General features: G+C 42.9%; 1 protein-coding gene across 1 annotated transcript in view; it reads right to left on the bottom strand.

Moving 5' to 3' along the window:
- Positions 1-1,417: 1,417 nt before the first annotated feature.
- LOC141099069 (potassium voltage-gated channel subfamily A member 3-like) overlaps positions 1,418-25,639 on the bottom strand; it is a 158,336-nt gene continuing 134,114 nt past the window's right edge. Inside the window, exon 2 of the mRNA XM_073587114.1 lies at positions 1,418-9,305. The gene's annotated coding sequence lies outside the window, so the exon portion shown is untranslated. The remainder of the gene's footprint in view (positions 9,306-25,639) is intronic.

Genomic DNA, 25,639 nt, shown 5'->3' with positions numbered 1-25,639 from the left:
AATCCCAACCCTAGCCCTAACCCAAAATTTAAATTGGGGGGACCCCAAACAAAAAATGATGTGGGGTCCCCCTATATTTTAGGGCCAGAAAGACTAAGCAGACAGCTGCAGTTTGATATTTAGAGCCTGGGAAGGGGGTTAATATCAGGCCGCAGCTGTCTGTGTAGCCTTTCTGGCGCTAAAAATAGGGGGACCCCCCAAAAAAATTACGTGGGGTCCCCCTATATTTTTGGGCCAGAAAGACTAAGCAGACAGCTGCAGTTTGATATTTTAGAGCCTGGGAAGGGGTTAATATCCATGGCCCCTTCCCAGGCTAGGAATATCAGGCCACAGCTGTGTGCGTATCCTTTCTGGCTCTAAAAATAGGGAGACCCCCCAAAAAAAAATTATATGGGGTCCCCCTATACTTTAGGGCCAGAAAGACTAAGCAGACAGCTGCAGTTTGATATTTAGAGCCTGGGAAGGGGTTAAAATCCATGGCCCCTTCCCAGGCAAGGAATATCAGGCCGCAGCTGTCTGCATAGCCTTTCTGGCTCTAAAAATAGGGGGACCCAAAAAAAATGACGTGGGGTCCCTCTATATTTTAGGGCCAGGAAGGCTACGCAGACAGCTGCGGGCTGATATTCATAGCCTAGGAAGGGTCCATGGATATTGGCCTCCCTGGCTACAAATATCACCCCGCAGCCGCCCCAGAAATGGCACATCTATAAGATATGCCAATTCCGGCACTAAGCCCCTCTCTTCCCACTCCCGTGTAGCTGTGGGATATGGGGTAAAAGGGGTTAACGTCACCTTTGATAGGTGACATTAAGCCCGGTTAATAATGGAGAGGCGTCAATAAGACGCAGATCCATAATTAAGCCCATATAAAATTAAAAAAAAAACAGAGACAATAAAAAATGATTTTTAATTAAATACAACACACTGTTTTTGACCATTTTTTTTATGGTAGTCCATTACGAAGCCCTCGATCACCTAGAAAAAACAAAAAAACCCAAACCAATTACATACTCCCTGGTCCGACGCAGTCCATAATCGAGTGTCCCACGACGATCTGACATGGAGAACGGTCACATCAGGAGATGTGACCATTCTCCATGGCTGCAGAAACACACTGACAGGAGCTAAGCTCCTGCAGTGTGTTACTGCGCATGCGCGAGAGTTTACCGGAGTTCATTGACTCCGGTACTCTCGCTTTATGGCAATGCTGCGTGGGAACGTTCACATGCAGCTCTAGTCTAGTGCCGTAAAGCGACAGTACGGAGCTGCAGAAGACCGGGAAACTCCGCGATACAGTGCCAGGAGTATCGCTCTTGGTACTGTATCGCCGGAGGATAGAAGAGATCGTCGCGGGACACTCGTTTATTGGATTTCTGTGGACAGGGAGTAATTTTGTGCTTTTTTTTTCCTTTCCTAGGTGATCGATGGCTTCGGGGACCAAGATGTGCTGTATGGTGAGTATATAGTATATGTTGTATGACATGCCTGTCATGTATGTTACATGTATTGTATGTTATGTCTGTCATGTATTGTACGTATGTGTTTTGTTACAAGTTTTACACTTTAACAATTGTGCTCGGTCACCGCAGGGACTAATCTCCCATCCTATAGCCGGATGGGAGCAGTAGTCCCATGCGGCAATTGAGCACAATTGTGGGACTACCATCGCATGGGGACTCATGACGCACACAGACAGACGCACACAGACACACACAGACGCACAGACACATACATACATACATACTTACCAAGTAAATCAGACGCCTGACGTCCAAAACCATGCGACGGTAGCCCTCCATGATGGCGACGGCTTCTTCCCGACACTACACTCTGCCCACACACTCTTCCTCCCGAATGACATCACTTCCCTCTGCAGCGGTTCTGACACCCCAATCTGCAGCAAAAATGGCAGATCTTTTTGCAATCTGTAGTTTTGCTGCGGATTTCACACTCAGTGCAAATCAATGGGTGCAAAACCGCAAAAAAAAATTGACATGCTGCGGAAAAAAAAGCTGCGTTTCCACACGTTTTTTCTGCAGCATGTGCACAAAGGATTTGAAATCCCATAGGCTAACATTGTAGTGCACACTGTCTGCGGATCCGCAGGGCCAAATCCGTGTGCGGGTAATAATACGTTGGGATCGCAGGATTTTATCTCTATTTTTATACATCCTAAAATCTTGTTTTCTTTTGCAGCTGCTGCTTGACATTGAGTACTGCTGCTCAGCTTACTTTTAACTACAATACCCAAGTCCTTCTCTTGATCTGTAGTCCGGAGTTTACTCCCATTTAATGTACATGCAGCAATAGGATTACTCCGTCCTAGGTGAATTACTTTACATTTATCTATATTAAATCTCATTTGCCAAGTGTTTGCCCATTCAGTCATCTTATTCAGATCGTTTTGCAATATTGTAATGTCAAGGTCAGATTTTAATGTCCTGCATAGTTTGGTGTCGTCAGCAAAGACTGATACTTTACTCTCAATACCATCCATATGGTCATTAATAAAGAGGTTAAAAAGAATCTGTCCTAGCACAGATCCCTGTGGTACCCCCTGCTGACTATATCCCATTTAGAGAATGTACCATTTATGACAACTCTTTGTTTCCTGTCATTTAGTCAATTCCTTACCCATCTGCATATAGTTCCCCCCGATCCTTGCTTCTGTAGGTTAAGTATAAGTCTGTTATGTGGAACTGTAGAAAATGCCTTTGCAAAGTCCAGATAAATCAGATCAGCGGCATTACCTACATCCAGATTTGCACTCACCTCCTCACAGAAACTCAAAGTGTTAGTTAGACACGACTTATTCTTCATGAATTCATGTTGGTTGTCACTTGTCTACAGCATTCTATAATGCTGTAGATAAGCCCTGAAAGGCAGTGGCCGTATCTTATATTGGCCAAAACTGCTGACAGTTTCCCTTTAAACTAGTTATATCAGGTTGTGAATTTTGATTTTTGCCTTGTTGAATGATCCCTGTAACAGACAGTTCATTGATGAAAATGGGATAAAAAGTGCCTGCTTAATATCTCTGCCTTTTCTTTGTCCTCTGTGATTATCTTGTTATTGTCATCTTTTAAGGGGCCGATACCATCTATTTTTTTCTTTTTGACATTAATGTATTTATAAAAAATGTTGCTATTTATTTTAATGTCGTTGGCGATTTGTTTTTCTGCAGATAACTTTGCCAGCTTGATTTCTTTTTTTACATTTCTTATTTAGATCTTTATACTCCTGAAATGCTATTTCAGTATTCTCGGCTTTCAAGATTTTGAATGCCCTTTGTTTTTGTCTTATTAAACTTTGTACTGTCCTGTTCATCCATAATGGTCTCTTTTAATTACTTGACATTTTATTACCATAGGGTATAAGTTTTTTGCAGGATTCTAGTAGTATTTCCTTAAAAATGCCCCATTTATGTTCGGTATCCCTAGGTACCATGATGTTGTCACAGTCTATACAATTAAGCTCGTCTTGTAGCAAACTCCAATTAGCAAATTTCCATTATTGTCAGCCTCATGTACATTTACCCATAGTGACTCTACATTGCTGTAACTCCCCTCAATGTCTTCATTGAGCACAGGTCTTAATGTGGATTTTACAAAGATGAACACCCCTCCACTTTTTTTTACCTTTCCTGTCCTTTCTAAATGTAGTGCACCTCTACATTTGCTACCCAGTCATAGGTCTCGTCAAGCCAGGTTTCCGTAATGCCCACCACATTGTATTCTGTGACCGTCATAAGAGTCTCCATTTCATCCATTTTGTTTGCTAGACTTCTTGCATTTGCCAGCAAACATTTAATATTATTAGCACATTGGTTACTTCTATTCAGCTCCCTGCTTTCCTTACATATTCCAGCCTCACCTAAATCCTCATTTACCCCTACTGCCTCCCTCTCTCTGTCTACTCTATCTATCCCCTTAGTCGAACAACTACCCTCTCTTTCCCCCCAAATCCTAGTTTAAAAGCTCCTCCATCCGTCTTACCATTTTCCCCCCAAGCACAGCTGCACCCTCCCCATTGAGGTGCAGCCTGTCCCAACCATAGAGCCTGTAGCTGACAGAAAAGTTGGCCCAGTTCTCCAGCCACTTATTCATCTCCCTAAGCTCCCGCTGCTTAGCTAGTGACGCTCGTGGCACTGGCAGTATTTCTGAAAACACCACCTTGGAGGTCCTGGCCTTCAGCTTCTCTCCTAGCTCCCTAAAATCATTTTTAAGGACCTTCCACCTTCCTCTAACTTTGTTATTGGTACCGCCCTTTACCATGACCGCTGAGTTTTCCCCAGCCACACCCAGCAATCTGTCTACCCAATCCGCAAAATATGTCGATCCCGAGCACCCGGCAGACAACACCCTGTTCGGCATTCACGGTCTCGGTGGCAGATGACCCTGTCTGTCCACCAAATTATAGAGTCCTCTACCTCCAATATCTGTCTGGCCTTTGCTGCACTACTATTTCTCTCTTTCCTACAGCAGTTGTTTTCCTGGTTGCTAGAAGCAAAGCCCTGCTGCAGTGATCCCAGTCCTGGGCTTCCATTCCTAATATCAGCCAAACAGGCATATTTACTAGGTTGTGCCAGATCAGGACTGAGCTCCCTGGCACTTTTCCCCCTACCTCTACCCCTTCTTGTAACATGTACCCAGCTGCTTACTTCTCTTTCCTGATCTTCCCCACCTCCACCCTCCTCCATATCACTGGCCCCAGCCAGCGAAAGCTTAGTGAGCTCTAAACTCCTCTCCAGGTTTGCAATGCAATGTTCCTGAGTGTTGCCAGCTGCATATTTAGATCCATTACCTGGACTTCCAAACATGTAACTCGCTTGGATCGAGTGCAGACATATTAACCCTCAAACAGCTATTCAAGGCATGCATACATCTCACAAGATGCACACCTGGTGGCATTTTCCATGGAGCATATATTCAATGGAGATAACCGTACAGATAAAAGCAGAACAAAAATAAAGAATTAAAGCTGGTAAGAACAACACCAAACTATGCTCTTGTGTTAAACTATGAAATTGTGTGTAACTATGGATTTAGGCCTGTTTCACACTTCAGTTTTCTGGCGTCAGTCAAAATCTGTTGTTAGCTGAAAAAAACGGATCTGACGAATTTGCCTGGCGGATCCGTCTTTTTCCCCATATACTTGTATTAGCAATGGATTGTGACGGATGGCCTTCCGTTTCGTCCATCGTGAGACGGATCTGTCGGAAAATAGGTGTCCGTCCGGTGATGGATCCATCACCGTCTGACATGTGCTAGAATGGACACCTATGGGCGACGGATCATTTTTTAAACTGAGCATGCCCAGAAAAATTTCCATTGCTTAAATTTAACCCCAAAATCTGTTCTGGCACTGAAAATTTTCTCTCTCTCCCCTTTCTAGAGCCGAAAAAAACGGATCTGACGGATTTGCCTGGCGGATCTGTCTTTTTCCCCATATACTTGTATTAGCGATGGATTGTGACGGATGGCCTTCCGTTTCGTCCATCGTGAGACGGATCCGTCGGAAAATAGGTGTCCGTCGTCGGTGATGGATCCATCACCGTCTGTCATGTGCTAGAATGGACACCTATGGGTGACGGATCATTTTTTAAACTGAGCATGCCCAGAAAAATTTCCATTGCTTAAATTTAACCCCAAAATCTGTTCTGGCACTGAAAATTTTCTCTCTCTCCCCTTTCTAGAGTTCTGTTCCTTTAAATTTCATACACTGGCTGCTGCAACGGATCAGTCAAAAAAACGGATCCAGTGCATCAGTTTTTTGCAATCTGCACTGGATCCGTTTTTTCACACTTTGATGGATTGTGACTGAAGCAAAACGACTGAACTGTGAAACATGCCTTATCTGCAGCCTCGGACTTAATGACAGCCCTCACTCCGCTCAGCAGCCCTCGATTAAAGTTTCTGGAACTTGTAGTCCACTCAGCAGCACAGCACATGTTTCTCTGCTGGAAAGTTCTGGAAAAAAAAAGCAGTGATGCTGTTGTTTTTTAAACCAAGTATTGGTAAATTTGGCAGTGTGGACAAGTGCCAAGTTCTGCTGGAGAATGAAATTTCCAACTCCAAAAAGCTTGTAGGCAAAGGGAAACATGAATTGCTCTAAAAGTTCCTGGTAGACGGCTGTGCTGACTTCGCTCTTGATAATACACAGTGGACCTACATCAGCAGATGACATGGCTCCCCAAACCATCACTGATTGTGGAAACTTCACCCTAGACCTCAAGCAGCTTGGATGGTGTGCCTCTCCACTCTTCCTCCAGACTCTGGGACCTTGATTTCCAAATGAAATGCAAAATTTACTTTCATCTGAAAACAACATCTTGGACCACTGAACAACAATCCATTTATTTTTCTCCTTGGCCCAGGCAAGACGCTTTTGGCGTTGTCTATTGGTCATGAGTGGCTTGACACAAGGAATGCAACACTTGTAGCCCCTGTCCTGGATACGTCAGTGTGTGATGGCTCTTGAAGCAACAACTCCAGCAGCAGTCCACTCCTTGTGAATCTCCCCAAAATTTTTGAAAGGACTTTTCTTAACAATTCTTTCAAGGCTGCGCTTATCCCAGTTGTGCACCTTTTTCTACCACAGTTTTTTCTTCCACTCATCTTTCCATTAATATCCTTGGATACAGCAGTCTGTGAACAGCCAGCTCCTTTAGCAATGGCCTTTTGTGGCTTACCCTCCTTGTGGAGTGTGCCAATGACAGCCTTGTGGACATCTGTCAAGTCATCAGTCTTCCCCATGATTGTGGAGCCTACTGAAACAGACTAGGAGACCTTTTTAAATGCTTAAGAAGCCTTGGCAGGTGTTTTTTGTTCATTCTAATTTATTGAGATAATGACTTTTGGGTTTCATTGTCTGTAAGCCGTAATCATCAACATTAACAGAAATAAACACTTGAAATAGATTACTCTGTTTGTAGTGACTCTATATAATAGGAGTTTCATTTATTGCATTGAAGAACTGAAATAAATTAAATTTTTGATTATATTCTAATTTTGTGAGACACACCTGTATCTAACCAAAGATAGAGTGATTCTGTAAGGTAGATTTTCCAGAAAATGCCTCAAATGATATGTAAAATCCATACATAGTGTATCAAACTATTACTGGAACCAAAGTGCACAGATTTATCAATGCAGCTTTGCCAAGTGTATGCTGAATGCCAGATATACTTAATGAAGTCCTGATCCCTCAACTAAAAGCATGAACAATTTCAGATTTGTTGAAAGAAAGGGTGAGGATTTTGAATTGCAAGTGTCTGTACTCCGCAATCAATGTGCCATGTTGGGATTACAGCATACATGCGACTGTAGCTACATACTGTATAAGCACAGCACTTGGTGGTACACAAATATTGGTAAATGCCCCAATGTCTCAATGATTACTGCCCATGTGAAGCCATATACTTAAGACACTTTTCCCAACAATTATCCCAAGTTCCAACTTATGTGGAACACGCAAAAGAATAAGGCAGCCAATGTAAGGGAAAATCAGCATTAAGCCAAGTATGTGATCCTGTCTGAGTGGTCACTTAAGGATCGGCAGGTACTTATAATCCAAAAAGTGAAGAGCATAACCAGGCAGATGTCATTTAAAGGGGTGATCCATAATTACACATTTTTTTCAAGAAACAGTGTCACTCTGCTTAGCTGAGCTGCACTAGCAGATGGCCTGTGACAAGTGGAACTATTTCTGTAAAAGGATCATATTGTAATCCTGAAAAACCCATTTAGCATAAAAGTCAACATTGCTGATGGACAAACAAAACTGACTATAAAAGTTGAATTGTTGTTATAGACCTGCCCCAGAAAAACAATTAGTGGCATGGGTTGTTTTTTTAGGAATAAGGTTGAGCCTATGGACAAAGTGCAAATAATATAAAATACAAGTATTGGGGGATAAACATGATCTGCCACGGCACAATATAACAGTTACACACTGGTAATCACATTGTCAGACAGACTGGACTTACAGTTAGAGCTTTGGTACATACATTTATAATGTACATATATCACAATATAAATCTATATGTACTCATCACACCAAAAAGGAAAAGTTATGTAAACTATGGAAATCACAGGATCTATTGAATGACATGCAAATGAAGAAAAAAAAGGAAACTACATTTTCAAAACATCACGATTTATTCAGTATTGAGTATGAGCGCCCCATGCAGATATACCAGCACTTCCACGCCTTGGCTGCTATCAAAGAGGTTACTGATGGTTGTCTGTGGAATGTTCTGCCACGCTGAATGCACTTGGGCCCACAAATCATCAGGATCCGCTGCTGGCAGCTTCCTTTGCAATTGCTGACCAATGACATCCCAGGTGGGCTTGATGGGAGACAAGTCTGGAGACGCTGCAGGCCATGGTAGAACATTTAGGCCATGTAGACAGCTCACAATAGCGGCAGTAACATGCATCCCGGCGTTGTGTAAAAAAAATAGCTCCTGCAACACTTTCACGTTTTCTCATGAAAGCCTTGTGTATGAGCGTAGCACTCCTACTGAATTCTGAATAAATCAAGATGTTTTGAAGATTGTGATTTCATATTCTGATCATTTATTTGCACATGCACAACATGTCTGTTATTCCTGTGATTTCCATAACTCCATGACTTTTCCTTCTTGGTGTTGCAATTGCAATGTTGAGAGGTGTACAAGTGTATGTATACATACACACTGTGAATATATATCTATTTATATGTGTATATATATATATATATATATACACACACACACATACTCGTGTGTGTATATACTGTATATGTATATGTAAAACAGATAATTAACAGGTCACACAGTTCATATTTTACCATCTGATCACAACATCGATTAGCAGCACTCTTAGACTGGATATAGTATTCTACTTTTCAGTAAATGGCGATGATCACAAAAAAAACAACTTTTTGCATCTAGGTTTTGTCTTTTCCTTCTAAGACATATTGCACTGAATCCGGGTGTTTTTCCGAATCAACTAAACTTCTTTGACATAATGCACTTGTGTAGAACAGAAAACTAATAACTTACTGTATAAAAATAGAAAGCAAATATTACTAAGAGACCAAGTCTTCTGTTGGTCGACAAACTGCAGCATCTCTTCCTAAAGAGTCTTTCACATTTTTTTGCCATTTAATTCTGTGTAGATTTCATTGACTTTTGAGGCTTCTTCAGCGACATGTATTTCTTCAAGGATTTGAAATGTTTTCTACATTTTCCAGTTTCTAGAAAATGACTAAGGCAAACAATCTTGCATTACATGATGGAGGCCTTTGGAAATCTTCTTTCACTGCAAAAGATAAAACCACAAATGCTCAATATATGGTAAATATTAATATTATCTAGGTCTTAAAAATCTGCATTTCTTATAAGAAATCATCTGCGACCTATGTGAGACAAGTAGATCAGGAGAGCAGACTGTCAGTCACTACATGTCTCACACTGGTAACTCCCCCTTTAATTTAAAGTAAGCTCTGGATACGGAGTCTCAAGGAGATCTATGTCCGGCCCATAGATCTTATAGGGAATCTGTCACCATATTTGACCAATCTAAACTATTAATACAGGTTATAGACTGCTGACGACAGTGATCCCTGTGTGTCTCATATCAGATGCATTGTTGTGAATAAATCATTTTCTATCACTTTACGTAAATGGCCTCGTCCAGGCTATGGGGTGTATGCTACGCAGAAGATAATTCTGCCTCCAGAGCTTATCTTACATGAAGGGGGAGTTACCAGTGTGATATGTAATGGCATGATGCTCACGTTCTGGTCATTAGCATATTGCATCCGATGCTCTCACATCAGATGCTATATGCTACGTGTGACTCCAGGTTACCTGACACATTTGCAAGTGTCTCTCAGCTTCTGCTTCCATCGCATTCTCAGACCCAGATGCAATATTGTTGCAAAAACAGCAGAGCTCAGGAGCTGCAAAAAATGTGCCAAAGTTAATTTCTCCTATCCTGTGGTAGTTACATGTCACACACTGGTAATTGCCCCATTTATTTACGATACGCTCTGGAGGCAGAGTTATCTCCCATGAAGTGTCCTCCCTATAGCCTGGAAGAGGTCACTTACATATAAGAAAAACCTGTATTTCTTGGAAACAAGACATCAGATCGCAGATATCAAAGTAACATTGTATCCACATGCCCATACAGACAGCTTAGGAGGGCAGATCCTACTGACAGATCCCCTTTTTTGCATGTCATTGACGTAGAGACTTGTACTTTCTAACCCCTGGGATCCACTTCACTATAATTTCTTTTGGGCCCTGTGAAATCTCCACTTTTCTTACCTTGCTAATAATATTATATACTTTATTTGAGTTAAACGATCAGGCACACAAAAGATGGTTTGGCTGATCGTTCAGCCGGCAGCAATCTCACCCGACCCTTCAGTACATTGGAGGTCACAGCTGACCAAACGCTTCTCTTTTGTCTACGAGAGAGCTTCTGCCAGACATGTTTGGTGGCGGCTTATCCCCTAGAGATACACTTTTACACTATGGCCATAACAAACATAACCTAGAATAAAAACAAAATTAACAAATACGGTACCCTGCTGTGAGTGGGTCCTGCTCTGCCCATCTCTATAGATCAGGCTGGCACACAGAGAGGTTTTACTTTAGATATAGGACCATCCTGAGTGGGTACACTCTGCACTGGAGGGGGACTTATATGCTTTTTTATAAAAAACAGTGTCATCTAAGCACCCTGTGTTATTTACATGTACTATTACTAATTACTTCAGGGTATTTATTAATTTTGTTTCTATTCTAGCTTTAATATGCATAGGGTAGATTAGTTATTAGGTACCTTCCCACACCTCTTATTATACTGTCATGTACTCGCTGCAATGAACTTGAGCAGTTATGAGAAGCACCTGATCACAGAGGGATGTTCATATCCTATGTAAGGGCACGGTATGCGGGACAGCTCCGCTATCCCATCAAAAATATTGTGCCACAAACAATTCTGTGTCATTAGGAATACACTGGACACATAGTTTATGAGTCCAGTGTATTCGTGAAGAGATTGCTCCTCTTAACCTATTCCTGTCAGTGATTGATGGTCTGATGTCAATCACCCATGAAAAGGGGGACGTAGGTGGTAAAAGGTGCTCATCACCCATGAAAAGGAGGACGTAGGTGGTAAAAGGTGGGGAGAGGTGCTCATCACCCATGAAAATGAGGACGTAGGTGGTAAAAGGTGGGGAGAGGTGCTCATCACCCATGAAAATGAGGACGTAGGTGGTAAAAGGTGGGGAGAGGTGCTCATCACCCATGAAAATGAGGACGTAGGCGGTAAAAGGTGTGGAGAGGTGCTCATCCTAAGCTATAACCTGATTTATAAACTTTCCCTGGTGTATCTTCTCATGGCTGCCATTAGCCAAACAGCTCAACTTTTGTGCCATGTTGTCTAAGGCTAAGTTCACACGTAGCGGAACTCTCGCGGAAATTACCGCGAGAGTTCCGGAATTCCATTCGGTGGTAAAATCGCATTTTAAATTCCCCATAGTGTTTGACAAGTGTGACCAACTTTTTACTACTGAGGCCGCCTATGCAGCATCAGTAGTAAAAGATAAAATGAAAAAAATTATAAAAAAAAATTAAAAATGGTGTTATTCTTACCTTCCGGCGTCCCGCGCAGCCTTCCCGCCGTTCTCGCGGGATTGCAACGTCTCGTGGTAATTCGCGATGATGTCGCGCGAATGACCGCGAGACTTCGCGATCCCGCGAGAACGACACCATCGCGGGCATTTTCGTTAAGGATTACTGGGAACGAGAGCGTGGAGAGAGGCGGGAAGGCTGCGCGGGACGTCGGAAGGTAAGAATAACACCATTTTTTATTTTAAATTCTATTTTTTACAGGGATATGGTACCCAAAGCCCGGAGGACAGTCTCCTCTCCTCCGGACCGTGGGTACCATCCGCAATTGTTCTGCTTACTTTTCACATGGTGTGCAAAGCCACATGCGGGAAGTAAGCGGAACAATGCATTCCTATGGGTGCGGGATCGCCGCGATTCCGCAAAATTAACGAGCATGCTGCGTTTTTTACCGCGAAGCGATTCCGCCGCGGTAAAAACCGCAGCATTAGCACAGAATTGCGGAATCCCATAGGAATGCATGGGATGCTTCTTTTTCGCGTTTTTCGCGATTAAAACCGCCGCGGAAACGCGAAAAAAACGCCACGTGTGAACTCAGCCTAAGTGTGGACGTAACCCTATACTGCCCCACTCTCACGTAGAACAGCAAATTCTCATGACTTTAAATCAGATATCTATTGCAAAATTGTACCCATACTCCTCGGTGTAATCAAAAGTCCGTGACAAGATTCTACAGATACATAATTACTCTTTTTAGAGATCGTTCAGGCATTTAAGTGAGAGTGAGGCTATTTATCAGGCTATTCTGTCTGCTAAATGCTTTCTTTTAGAAAAATCTGCAGCCTTTTTTTCTTTCCAGGTCACCTTTACAAGAAATGTCTGGCTGTTAAGTCTTCACTTAAAACCTCATTTACAAGCTATCTCATCGAAAACACACTGCAACCTGTAATACGGATGGCGGCAGAAAATAACAATACGGCACATACAGTCTCTTCCCCAAAAATGACAATAAATCCAGCTCTATAGAGGTTGTCACCTTTTAACGAGGTCCAGCCACATCTAGTCAGCCACAATTACCTGGAGGCTTTTCTCTTTCGCAGTCAGGTTGTAGTGCCTAATCCAATGGGCATAGGGGCACCAGCAGAGAATCAGCTGGAGTTATATTACTGTGAGGGGCATTAATCATTCCATAAACTAAACTTGCAGTTTGGGTAGCATCTTGGGTGGGCTTTTTTTTAGAAGAAACTCTTGCGTTTTTACTGTTGGCTCTTTGCAGTACTTTCCTCAAATACCGTATTTTACGCATTATAAGACGCACTTTTTTTCCAAACTTTTTTGGGAGGAACTGGGGGTGTGTCTTATAATGCGCAAGTGCCGCCCCCCAGCAGCCATTTTCTCTGAATCCACCACACAGGAAACCACGGAACTGCGGTGGGCTCTGGAATTTTATGAAATGCCAGCAGAGCCCCCCGCAGCACTGGACACCCCAGGAAGCAGCGTCGGACACCCCGGGTAGCAGCATCAGGCACCCCAGCAGCACCTCCAGGGACACCCGCAGCACCGGACACCCAAAGCGGCGCGCTGCACATCGGACACCCCTTCATCCCAGCCTGCGGCCTGCAGCATCACCACACTCCCGCCTCTTACAGCAGCGACCCTGGGACCCTGCTTCACCAGAACCACCACCCCGGTAAGCAATAAGACACTTGGATTATAAGCACCACCATTTTATTAAAAAAAATTTTTTCCTATTTTTCTCCTTAAAATTTGGGGTGCGTCTTATAATCCAAAAAAGACGGTAATATGCACTTAAATGGAGACTGACCACCAAGTTGGTGCTTAGGTTTCCTTACAATGTGGTGGGTGATTTTCAAACATATCATGAGTGTATGGTTAAAGTTGGGTGAACACCAATCTGGACAGTACTACAGCTCCTTCTGCATTGTAAAACTCTGCTTTGTCATAGTTCATGTGGCTGTTATTAATACGACTGACTTTATAGTCAAACTACAAAAAAATCTATAAAACAATAAGATACATTTTCACCTACTTGATTTATCTCTCGCTAAATATTAAAATATTTTCATAGCTTTAAAAAAAATTTAAAAAAAACTTTGTGGACCTTATGGGTTTAAAGATGAGTGTTTTTTTTTCTTCTTTTTTAATAACCTCAAATTCCTTAAGCAAAAAGGATCTTGAATAGTCCTTTCTAGTGTCACATAATACCTAAGGTGCAGAAATGCCTTTGTCCTCACCAAAAAAAGCTTCAATGGTAGTAATACTTTATTCTGAGAATTCAACATAAAGAATACAAAGTTGTATTAAAGATCTGACATCCCCAAACCTTATAACAACAATGCAATACCATGATTAGAATGTAGGTGGAGGAATCAACATTTGTACTTTTCATATGGAAGGCCAATGTGCAAATAGTGTTGTGACACAAGTCTTACAACAAATCAAAAGTAACCTTTTTGTACTCTTGATTTATTATTTCCTTCACCCCTCTGACTATGTTATGAATATTGATTTACCACCATTCAGGGCTCCTGGAATAAGTAGTGAATGAGTACATTGTAATGGTAATATTGCTAAATTGCAGACTGCAGGTAGTTATTATATCCTGAATCTATTATTAATATAAACTCAAAGGGCACACACAAAGACTAAGATGCCCATTCATTTTCTCTTTTTATATCTGCATATAGGGAAACAGAATTTAAACAATCTCTGAATTAAATTTTAATTTAATATACAATAGTTTAACCTTTATATATGCTAATATTTTCTCATCTTGTATCCCAAGAACGCATCATGATGTAAATTGAAATCTCAGAAAATGTAGATTTTGGGAGTCTCAACTAGGAGTTGTTATGATAGTGTAGCAACTCACTCAGGAAAATAGGTAACACACTATAAACTGCAACTGACCCAGAGGGTTCCTGTACGGACAAGAGTTCCTGACCCTGAAATTTCTAGTGGTTTCTGCATGAGCTGAGATAGCCCTAATCACAGACTAGAGGCTGGCAACTCAGACCTATGCAGCCTGAAAGGTCGTCAAGTGCTTCACATTCCTCCTAAAGAACTGGAGAGCAGAGCAGAGTGCAAATTACCTACAAAAGGGAAAGTGTGCTGAAATAGAAAGAGATCCCAGAGTGAGTAAAACAAACCACAAAATACAAAATAAGGCCTCCTTCATAGGTCATGGTGATTCCTGTATTGGAATAACCAGTACTGGTGAGATCCTTGGTCTGTGTCCGTGTGCCATCCATGTGTACATATGTGAGTCCATGTGTAAGTGTGCTGTCAGTGTGATACATATGGAATGAAATGAAAAACAGAACTTTAAGAGTGTTTTAATTTTCAAATGCCCACAATGCCATGTCCCATGAGGATCTTGTAGACTCCTCTCCATTACTTACCCCTGGGCTTGATGAAAGCAGCTGAAATCAGCCCCACAACTATTACCCCACTTGCCACTGCACCAGGGCAAGTACTGTAGGAAGAGAGGCAGCTAAGATCTAAAATTGGAGCATCTAATGGATGTGCCACTTCTGGGGTAGCTGAAGGCTGATATTTTTTTATCTGGGAAGAGGCCAACATCTAAGACCCATTTCTAGGCTAGTAATATCAGTCCACAGCTGTCTGTTTAGCCTTTGCTGGTTAGTAAATGTAGGAGGGACCATACGTTCTTTTTTTGGGGGTCTCCACTATAATAACCAGTAAAGGCTACAGAAACAGCTGTGAGCTGATATTAATAGCCTTGGAACCTTTATGTCTATTGACCTTTCCCAGAATATTAACATTAGCCCCCAGTCGTCGACTTTCCCTCAACTGGTTATGAAAATTACAGGAGACCCCAAGCCAATTTACTTATTTTATTTACTACGCATGCTCCATACAGCGGGTGCTGACTCCAGCTCTCAGCATTGTCGTCTGGTCGTGCTGATCTCAAGGAGACCAGATGACAATTATGCCACCCTGATGACATGCAGTTGTCATGCATGTATACATCACGCATTTTATCCATGCTGCGTGAAAAAAAGACATGCGACTACGGTTCATGTGAAAAAACCTGTGCGCACCACTAATGAATACAATGGTGTGCATATGTCTGGATTTGTGGTCCTTAAAAAGCGGACCGCATAAAGACATAAAAAATGGACATGTGAAGAAGGCCTAAAGGATTAAGTAAGTACCGTTAGGGTATGTGCACACACTGCAGATTCACCTGCGGGTTTTTTCCCGCGGAACCGCAGGTAAAACCGCAGGTAAAGTGACCTGCGGTTTTGCTGCGGTTTTGCCCTGCGGTTTGACACCTGGACAATGGAATAGGTGGCAAACCGCAGGAGAATCCGCAGAAACAATTGACATGCTGCGGAAAAAAAAACGCAGCTTTTCCGCAGGTAAAAAACCGCAGCGTGAGCACTGCGGTTTTGAAAACCCATAGACTAACATGGTAAAGTACCATGTCTGCGGAACTGCTGCAGTTCTGCAGGGCCAAAACCGCAGCAAAACCGCAGCGTGTGCACATACCCTTAGAGAATATGCTGCCTATTTTCTAAAAAGAAACAGAAGATAGGTGCAGGGTAAAGAGCATAAACAGCAAAGCCATAAACACTGACTGGATTAAACTGCAGCAGTATGGCTGGACTTCCAAATGAGTCTATCACCAGCAGGAAATACCAGCAGGGGGAAAGTTTATATAGCTAAATCCAAAAGATAATAGGGCAGACAAATGAGTGAATGAAAACAATTGTTACCCTAAAGAGACTGAAGCAAAGATAACAGCAACTAAACACCCAGAGAAAATGTATATCTGGTGTGACTGGGATAACAGAGAAGATGACCACAAAACACAGACTCAAGGGTTCAAACCCAGACGCATGGAAGGAGTTCATTAAGGCAGAGCCGCATACTCTACCACAAGTTACCAAGCCAAACAACTGTTAACGCAGCCATACAATAATTCTCCAAATAACAGAGCCATGCATTGTCTAAGCAACAATACTATACTGTACTGCCCAAATCATTGACTACAAATATAATATACCGTACCTGGCTGTACCACTTCAAACCAGTACCATACAGTGACCAACCAAATTGCAGCTTAATACAAGTTAATATAGTAACAAACAATACATAATAGTATCATTTTCCCCCTAACCATTTACAGTAGTTGTGTATAGGAATACAGTTGGGGAAAGAATTATTTGATCCCTTGCTGATTTTGTAAGTTTGCCCACTGACAAAGACATGAACAGTCTATCATTTTAAGGATAGGTTGATTTTAACATTGAGGGATAGAATATCAAAAATAAAATCCATAAAATCACATTATATAAATTATATAAGTGTATCTGCATTTTGCAGTAAGAAATAAGTATTTGATCCCTCTGGCAAACAAGACTTAATACTTTGTGGCAAAACCCTTGTTTGCAAGCACAGCAGTCAGACTTTTTTTTGGAGTTGATGAGGAGGTTTGCGCACATGTTAGGAAAAGTTTTGGTCTACTCCTCTTTGCAGATGATCTCTAAATCATTAAGATTTTGAGGCTGTCGCTTGGCAACTTGGAGCTTCAACTCCCTCCATAAGTTTTCTATGGGATTAAGGTCTGAAGACCAGCTAGGCCACTCCATGACCTTAATGTGCTTCTTTTTGAGCCACTCCTTTGTTGCTTTGACTGTATGTTTTGGGTCATTGTCTTGCTGGAAGCCCCTGCCAGGACCCATTTTTAATGTCCTGGCGGAGGGAAGGAGGTTGTCACTCAGAATTTTACGGTACATGGTTCCATCCATTCTCCCATTGATGTGGTGAAGTAGTCTTGTGCCCTTAGCAGAGAAACACCCCCAAAACAATGTTTTTACCTCCATGCTTGACAGTGGGGATGGTGTTCATTCTCTTCCTCCAAACACGGCGAGTTGAGTTAATGCAAAAGAGTTCAATTTTTGTTTCATCTGGCTACATCACCTTCTCCCATTCACTCACAGAATCATCCAGGTGTTCATTGCCAAACTTCTGATGGGCCTGCATATGTGACTTCTTAAGCAGGGGGACCTTGCGGACACTGCAGGATTTTAACCTCTTTCCGACATTGGGTGTAATAGTACGCCGATGTCGGACTCCCTCCCTTTTATGTGGGCTCCGGCGGTGAGCCCACATCTTTCCCAGGACATGTCAGCTGTTTTAAACAGCTGACATGTGCCCACAATAGCCACGGGTGGAATCGTGATCAACCCGCGGCTATTAACTTGTTAAATGCCGCTGTCAAATGCTGACAGCGGCTTTTAACAATCGCTTCAGGCAATCGCGCCGGAAATAAGCACACCGTTTGTAATGGACACAGCACCAGAGTCAGAATGTGTGCCCGGGGAAGTAAGGAGGATGCCAGAGGACCCCTGCTGTAACGTGCGGCCGCGGCCATGAGTGCAGGTTAACAGAACGGGGAAAAGCCGCATACTCCCGAGAACGGCGACGGGAGCCGGCAGAGTCAAGAGAAGAGTCAAGCAGTCCGAGGTTAGACCAGAGGGTAACGCGGTAACCAAAGGAGGAGACAGACAGCGTGGTATAATACAAGCCGGGGTCACAAGCCAGAGAGGTTAACGCGGTCACCAAGGGTGCCCAAACGAGAGAATAGTTAGGGAGCTTTAGCCAAGGTCTAAACCTCAGATAAGACAGAAAGTATAGAGTCCAAGTGCAGATACAAAATGCGGGACCGGCTAGGTCATACATGGTACAAAAAACAACCAGAAAACAAATGCTATAATATCACCGTATCAGGTAAACAGGAATACTCAAAACAATTTGATCCAAACCACAAAAAAGAGTACAAAGACCTGTACAGAATGTCAAAAAGTACCAAATTTTATTAATATTACATCATAAAAAATGTTATTAGAACAACACATTGTTCAAAAATAACACATTATTCAAAAATAAAAAAATAAAAAGGACATGAACAGTGGCAATGTGGTATATATAGTTCATATAGGGACTGGGTATAGAAAAATCCAAATTAGACTGTCTATAAATATTGCACAAAATTTTGTCCCAGTTCATATATGGCCACTTAAAATAGGAGACTAACCTATATAAATTTGTGCATTGCTGGTGATCACCTATAAATAGACTAATTAGCTCCAAATAATTAAGGTGCCATAATACAATCATAAAGGAAAGTTCTTACGCAAATGAGTCGAAATATACCACACGCAAAGCAGCCCCAACACGCGTTTCGCTTGGGCTTCCTTAGGGCGCGTTGGGGCTGCTTTGCGTGTGGTATATTTGGACTAATTTGGGTAAGAACTTTCCTTTAGGATCGTATTATGGCACCTTAATTATTTGGAGCTAATTAATCTATTTATAGGTGATCACCAACAACGAACAAATTTATATAGGTTAGTCTCCTATTTTAAGTTGCCATATATGAACTGGGACAAAATTTTGTGCAATATTTATAGACAATCTAATTTGGATTTTTCTATACCCAGTCCCTATATGAACTATATATACCACATTGCCACTGTTCATGTCCTTTTTATTTTTTTATTTTTGAATGTGTTATTTTTGAACAATGTGTTGTCCTAATAACATTTTTTATGATGTAATATTAATAAAATTTGATACTTTTTGACATTCTATACAGGTCTTTGTACTCTTTTTTTGTGGTTTGGATCATACACGGTACAAGCATACAAGAAGACGCAGTATACACAGGTATCACAAGGGTCAGCTGCTCAGCTGAGAACGGAAGTATCAGTGACGACGAGTCCAGCACAGGGGCGGGTAAATATAACCCTCCCCAAACCAAAGGGAGGCCATGCAAAATTAACCCTAGAAGGATGGTGAGGGAAATCCCGTCCAGAGCCATGACACCATTGACTAAAAAACATAAAAACGTTGCATATACAGTTGTGGCCAAAAGTATTGACACCCCTGCAATTCTGTCAGATAATACTCAGTTTCTTCCTGAAAATGATTGCAAACACAAATTCTTTGGTATTATTATCTTCATTTAAGTTGTCTTAAATGAAAAAACACAAAAAGAATTGTCCTAAAGCCAAATTGGATATAATTCCACACCAAACATAAAAAAAGAGGGTGGACAAAAGTATTGGCACTGTTCGAAAAATCATGTGATGCTTCTCTAATTTGTGTAATTAACAGCACCTGTAACTTACCTGTGGCACCTAACAGGTGTTGGAAATAACTAAATCACACTTGCAGCCAGTTGACATGGATTAAAGTTGACTCAACCTCTGTCCTGTGTCCTTGTGTGTACCACATTGAGCATGGAGAAAAGAAAGAAGACCAAAGAACTGTCTGAGGACTTGAGAAACCAAATTGTGAGGAAGCATGAGCAATCTCAAGGCTACAAGTCCATCTCCAAAGACCTGAATGTTCCTGTGTCTACCGTGCGCAGTGTCATCAAGAAGTTTAAAGCCCATGGCACTGTGGCTAACCTCCCTAGATGTGGACGGAAAAGAAAAATTGACAAGAGATTTCAACGCAAGATTGTGCGGATGTTGGATAAAGAACCTCAACTAACATCCAAACAAGTTCAAGCTGCCCTGCAGTCCAAGGGTACAACAGTGTCGACCCGTACTATCCGTCGGCGTCTGAATGAAAAGGGACTGTATGGTAGGAGACCCAAGAAGACCCCACTTCTTACCCCGAGACATAAAAAAAGCCAGGCTGGAGTTTGCCAAAACTTACCTGAAACAGCCTAAAACGTTTTGGAAGAATGTTCTCTGGTCAGATGAGACAAAAGTAGAGTTTTTTGGGCAAAGGCATCAACATAGAGTTTACAGGAGAAAAAAAGAGGCATTCAAAGAAAAGAACACGGTCCGTACAGTCAAACATGGCGGAGGTTCCCTGATGTTTTGGGGTTGCTTTGCTGCCTCTGGCACTGGACTGCTTGACCGTGTGCATGGCATTATGAAGTCAGAAGACTACCAGCAAATTTTGCAGCATAACGTAGGGCCCAGTGTGAGAAAGCTGGGTCTCCCTCAGAGGTCATGGGTCTTCCAGCAGGACAATGACCCAAAACACACTTCAAAAAGCACTAGAAAATGGTTTGAGAGAAAGCACTGGAAACTTCTAAGGTGGCCAGCAATGAGTCCAGACCTGAATCCCATAGAACACCTGTGGCGAGATCAAAAAATGGCAGTTTGGAGAAGGCACCCTTCAAATATCAGGGACCTGGAGCAGTTTGCCAAAGAAGAATGGTCTAAAATTCCAGCAAAGCATTGTAAGAAACTCATTGATGGTTACCGGAAGCGGTTGGTGGCAGTTATTTTGGCTAAAGGTTGTGCAACCAAGTATTAGGCTGAGGGTGCCAATACTTTTGTCTGGCCCATTTTTGAAGTTTTGTGTGAAATGATCAATGTTTTGTTTTTTGCTTCATTCTCTTTTGTGTTTATTTTTATTTAAGACAAATTAAATGAAGATACGGTAATAATACCAAAGAATTTGTGTTTGCAATCATTTTCAGGAAGAAACTGAGTATTATCTGACAGAATTGCAGGGGTGTCAATACTTTTGGGCACAACTGTAAATGAACCCTTAGATGAGTAAATAATTGCACCTTCCCTCATGTATTAGACAGTAAATGTATAGATTAATAATGTATATATTTGTAAATATTTTATTCTTAAATTTTTCTTCACTGTGGTTTAGCTGCTTTTATGGCAACCATCTTATCGTTATAACTCAAAGATGTGTTCTAATGGAGAAGAACTTAAAAGCAGTCTGGAAAAGAAACAAATTGTGGGTAAAGAATAAGCTATACTTTGTGCTCACAACTTCATAAGTTTTAATGAATTCATGCTTTAACGAAACAGAACAAAACACAGTACTATCACCTATAGTACTTTATAAAACAAGGAAAGTGATTCTAAAAGTATTATGGCAACTGATTCCATTTCCTTCCTATGTGGTAAATCCCACAAAAGGCTGCAGGACAAGGCTGCACGGAAAAAACAAAATCACTAATCAGATGTACAGTGTGTGTGCTTCTGACAAAATTAGAATATCATCAAAAAGTTAATTTATTTCAGTTCTTCAAAACAAAAAGTGAAACTCATATATTATATAGAGTCATTACAAGCAGAGTGATCTATTTCAAGTGTTTATATCTGCTAATGTTGATGATTATGGCTTACAGCCAATGAAAACCCTAAAGTTATTATCTCAGTAAATTAGAATACTTTATAACCCCAGCTTGAAAAATGATTTTAAAATCCGAAATGTTGGCCTACTGAAATGTATGTTCATTAAATGCACACAATACTTGGTCAGGGCTCCTTTTGCATCAATTACTGCATCAATGTGGCGTGGCATGGAGGCGATCAGCCTGTGGCACTGCTGAGGTGTTATGGAAGCCCAGGTTGCTTTGATAGCAGCCTTCAGCTCGTCTGCATTGCTGGGTCTGGTGTCTCCTCTTCCTCTTCACAATACCCCATAGATTCTCTAGGTTAAGGTCAGGTGAGTTTGCTGGCCAATCAAGTACTGCGATACTGTTGTTTTTAAACCAGGTATTGGTACTTTTGGCAGTTTGGACTGGTGCCAAGTCCTGCTGGAGAATGAAATTTCCATCTCCAAAAAGCTTGTCAGCAGAGGGAAGCATGAAGTGCTCTAAAATTTCCTGGTAGACAGCTGCGCTGACTTTGGTCTTCATAAAACACAGTGGACATACACCAGCAGATGACATGGCTCCCCAAACCATCACTGATTGTGGAAACATCACACTAGACCTCAAGCAGCTTGGATTGTGGCCTCTCCACTTTTCCTCCAGACTCTGGGACGCTGATTCCCAAATGAAATGCAAAATTTACTTTCATGTGAAAACAACACCTTGGACCACTGAGCAACAGACCAGTTCTTTTTCTCCTTGGCCCAGGTAAGAGGCTTCTGGTGTTGTCTATTGGTCATGGGTGGCTTGACACAAGGTATGCGACACTTGTAACCCATGTCCTGAATACGTCTGTGTGTGGTGGCTCTTGAAGAAATGACTCCAGCAGCAGTCCACTCCTTGTGAATCTCCCCCAAATTTTTGAATGGCCTTTTCGTAACAATCCTTTAGATCAATGTATGACTGTTGGATGTGTAGTCCATGTTTTCTCTACTGTTCTGGCATAATGAGTGCAGAATATACTTAAGCTAACAAATTATGTAAATACTAGATGGTGGCCCGATTCTAACGCATCGGGTATTCTAGAATATATATGCAGTTTATTTTTGAAGATTTAATAATAATGCAATAATGCACCCCCCAATCCTGATATGTATGGTTCTCTCACCCCCAATCCTGATATGTATGGGTTCTCTCACCCCCAATCCTGATATGCATGCTACCCCTCAACCTCCTATCCTGGTATGCATGGTCCCCTGACCCCCCAATCCTGGAAAGCATGGTCCTCTCACCCCCCTTTCATGGTATGCATGGTCCCCTCACCCCCCTTTTCTGTTATGCATGGTCCCCTTACCCCCCAATCCTGGTATGCATGGTATCCTCACCCCCCTTTCCTGGTATGCATGGTCCCCTCACCCCCCTATCCTGGTATGCATGGTCCCCTCACCCCCCAATCCTGGTATGCATGGTATCCTCACCCCCCTTTCCTGGTATGCAGGGTCCCCTTACCCCCTATCCTGGTATGCATGGTCCCCTCACCCCCCTTTTGTGATATGCATGTTCCCCTCACCCCCCAATCCTGGTATGCATGGTCCTCTTAACCTCCTTTTGGGGTATGCATGGTCCCCTCACCCCCCCAATTCTGGTATGTATGGTATCCTCACCCCCCTTTCCTGGTATGCATGGTCCGCTCACCCCCCTTTCCTGATATGCATGGTCCCCTCACCCCCTAGTCCTGGTATGCATGGTCCTCTCACCCCCCAATCCTGGTATGCATGGTCCCCTCAACCCCAATCCTGATATGCATGGTCCCCTCACCCCCCTTTCCTGGTATGCATGGTCCCCTCACTCTCCCCAATCCTGGTATGCATGGTCCCCTCACCCCCCAATCCTGGTAAGCATGGTCCCCTCACCCCCCAATCCTGGTATGCATGGTCCCCTCACCCCCCAATCCTGGTATGCATGGTTCCCTCACCCCCCTTTCCTGGTATGCATGGTCCCCCACCCCTCTTTCCTGGTATGCATGGTCCCCTCATCCCCCTTTCCGTGTAGCCGCGACCAATCAGCGTCGCGACCCTCTGTCCGCGACCAATCAGCAACGCGGCCCTGTAGCCGCGACCAATCACTGTTGCGGCCCTGTACAAAAATATTAAAAAATAAAAAAAAATTATTCTCCCCTTCCGACGGCCTCCTGTCTTCTTTCCACGCGCCCGGCCTCGCGTTCCCAGTAATGATTTGCGGTTTAGACCGCTGATGACGTCGGTCTTCTTTCTCGCTCTTGCGAGAGTGACGTCGGTCTTCTTTCTCGCTCTCCGAGAGTGACGTCATCAGCGGTCTAAGCCACAAAGCATTACTGGGAACGCGAGGCCGGGCGCGTGGAAAGAAGATTTACAGATTAAGGCCTGAGCCTGATGCTGATTGGTTGCGGCCTGGCGGGGGCCTGGTGGCCGCAACCAATCAGCGGCCCGCGATTTTGGTTACAGACAGACACGATAAGGCGTTTATATATATAGATGTATGCAGACAACTTTCCACACCCCATAAGTGCAGGCATTTTTTCTACCACACTTTTTCCTTCCACTCAACTTTCCATTAATATGCTTGGATACAGCACTCTGTGAACAGCCACCTTCTTTTGCAATAACGTATTGTGGCTTACCCTCCTTGTGGAGAGTGTCAATGACAGCCGTTTGAACATCTGTCAAGTCAGCAGTCTTTCCCATGATTGTGGAGACTACTGAAACAGACTAAGGGACCTTTTTAAATGCTTAGCAAGCCTTTGCAGGTGTTTTTTGCTAATAATAATAATACATTTTATTTCTATAGCGTCGACATATTCCGCAGCACTTTACATTTCAATTATTCTAATTTGCTGAGATAATGACTTTTGGGTTTTCATTGGCTGTAAGCCATAATCATCAACATTAACAGAAATAAACACTTGCAATAGATCACTCTGTTTGTAATGACTCTAAATAATAAATAGGTTTCAATTTTTGCACTGAAGAACTGAAATAAATTAACTTAATGATGATATTCTAGTTTTGTGAGAAGCACCTGTATTTGTGTGCTAAGAGAAGCATATGAATTGGGCCTCAAATCCGTATATTCTCTGGTTCATAAAATAGCCACCTCTTTTAGATTTCTTCATGGAGTTGTTTCTCCTCCTTTGGTGCCCCAGGCTTGTTCTGATTGTTCGATGCTTGGACATTACAATAAAACTCTCCAATCATTCATGGTGTTCTCATGGAAGGTGCGCGGGATGCAGTGGTGAGAAGCGAGACGGATTGAAGTTTAGGTAAACTTTTATAGTTGGATGCCGGTGGGACGATGCTAAGCAACCAAACACGGTAACAGCAATTGTCCTCTCAGGGACCAAATACAAGCAAACACTTATTAGGAGAACACAACTACCCCGGCAAAGGCCGGTCACTATAGGGCCGCGGTATGGCCAACTACGGGTCCTTAGTTACTATGTGTCACTTAGCAGTCCTGACGTCCAATGGTGTGCTGTTCGATGGTGCCTCGGCGTCGCTGCCGCTGAGCCCAGCTGCTGAGGATCTGGCAAAGTCTTTGGGCGTTCCTATGCCCAGCGAGGAAGGGGCTCAACAGGCCCTAGAAGAGTTCTCTGGCGGGATGTCCCCCAACGGAGGCAGTGGGAAACCGCCTGGGAGTGGGAGAGTGGAGGCCGCAGCCCCCGGACAGGGGCGGGCAGCCGTGGTGCCGAGTGGTGGTTGGTGGGCCACCGGTGGTGGGCCACCGGAGCAGCCCCAGGCAGCACTAGGGGACCCGTGGAAGGAGACGGCCTGGCCCCTACCACGGACTGGAGTGGGGCGGTGGCAGCTGCGGGCGGTAATGGACAAGCTGCAGCCGCGGAC

Source organism: Dendrobates tinctorius, unplaced genomic scaffold (assembly GCF_039654945.1).
Source record: "Dendrobates tinctorius isolate UK_male_01 unplaced genomic scaffold, ASM3965494v1 ptg000098l, whole genome shotgun sequence".
Taxonomy (NCBI): domain Eukaryota; kingdom Metazoa; phylum Chordata; class Amphibia; order Anura; family Dendrobatidae; genus Dendrobates; species Dendrobates tinctorius.
The sequence above is the reverse complement of the archived record's forward strand: the minus strand, read 5'-3'. Positions and strand labels throughout refer to the sequence as shown.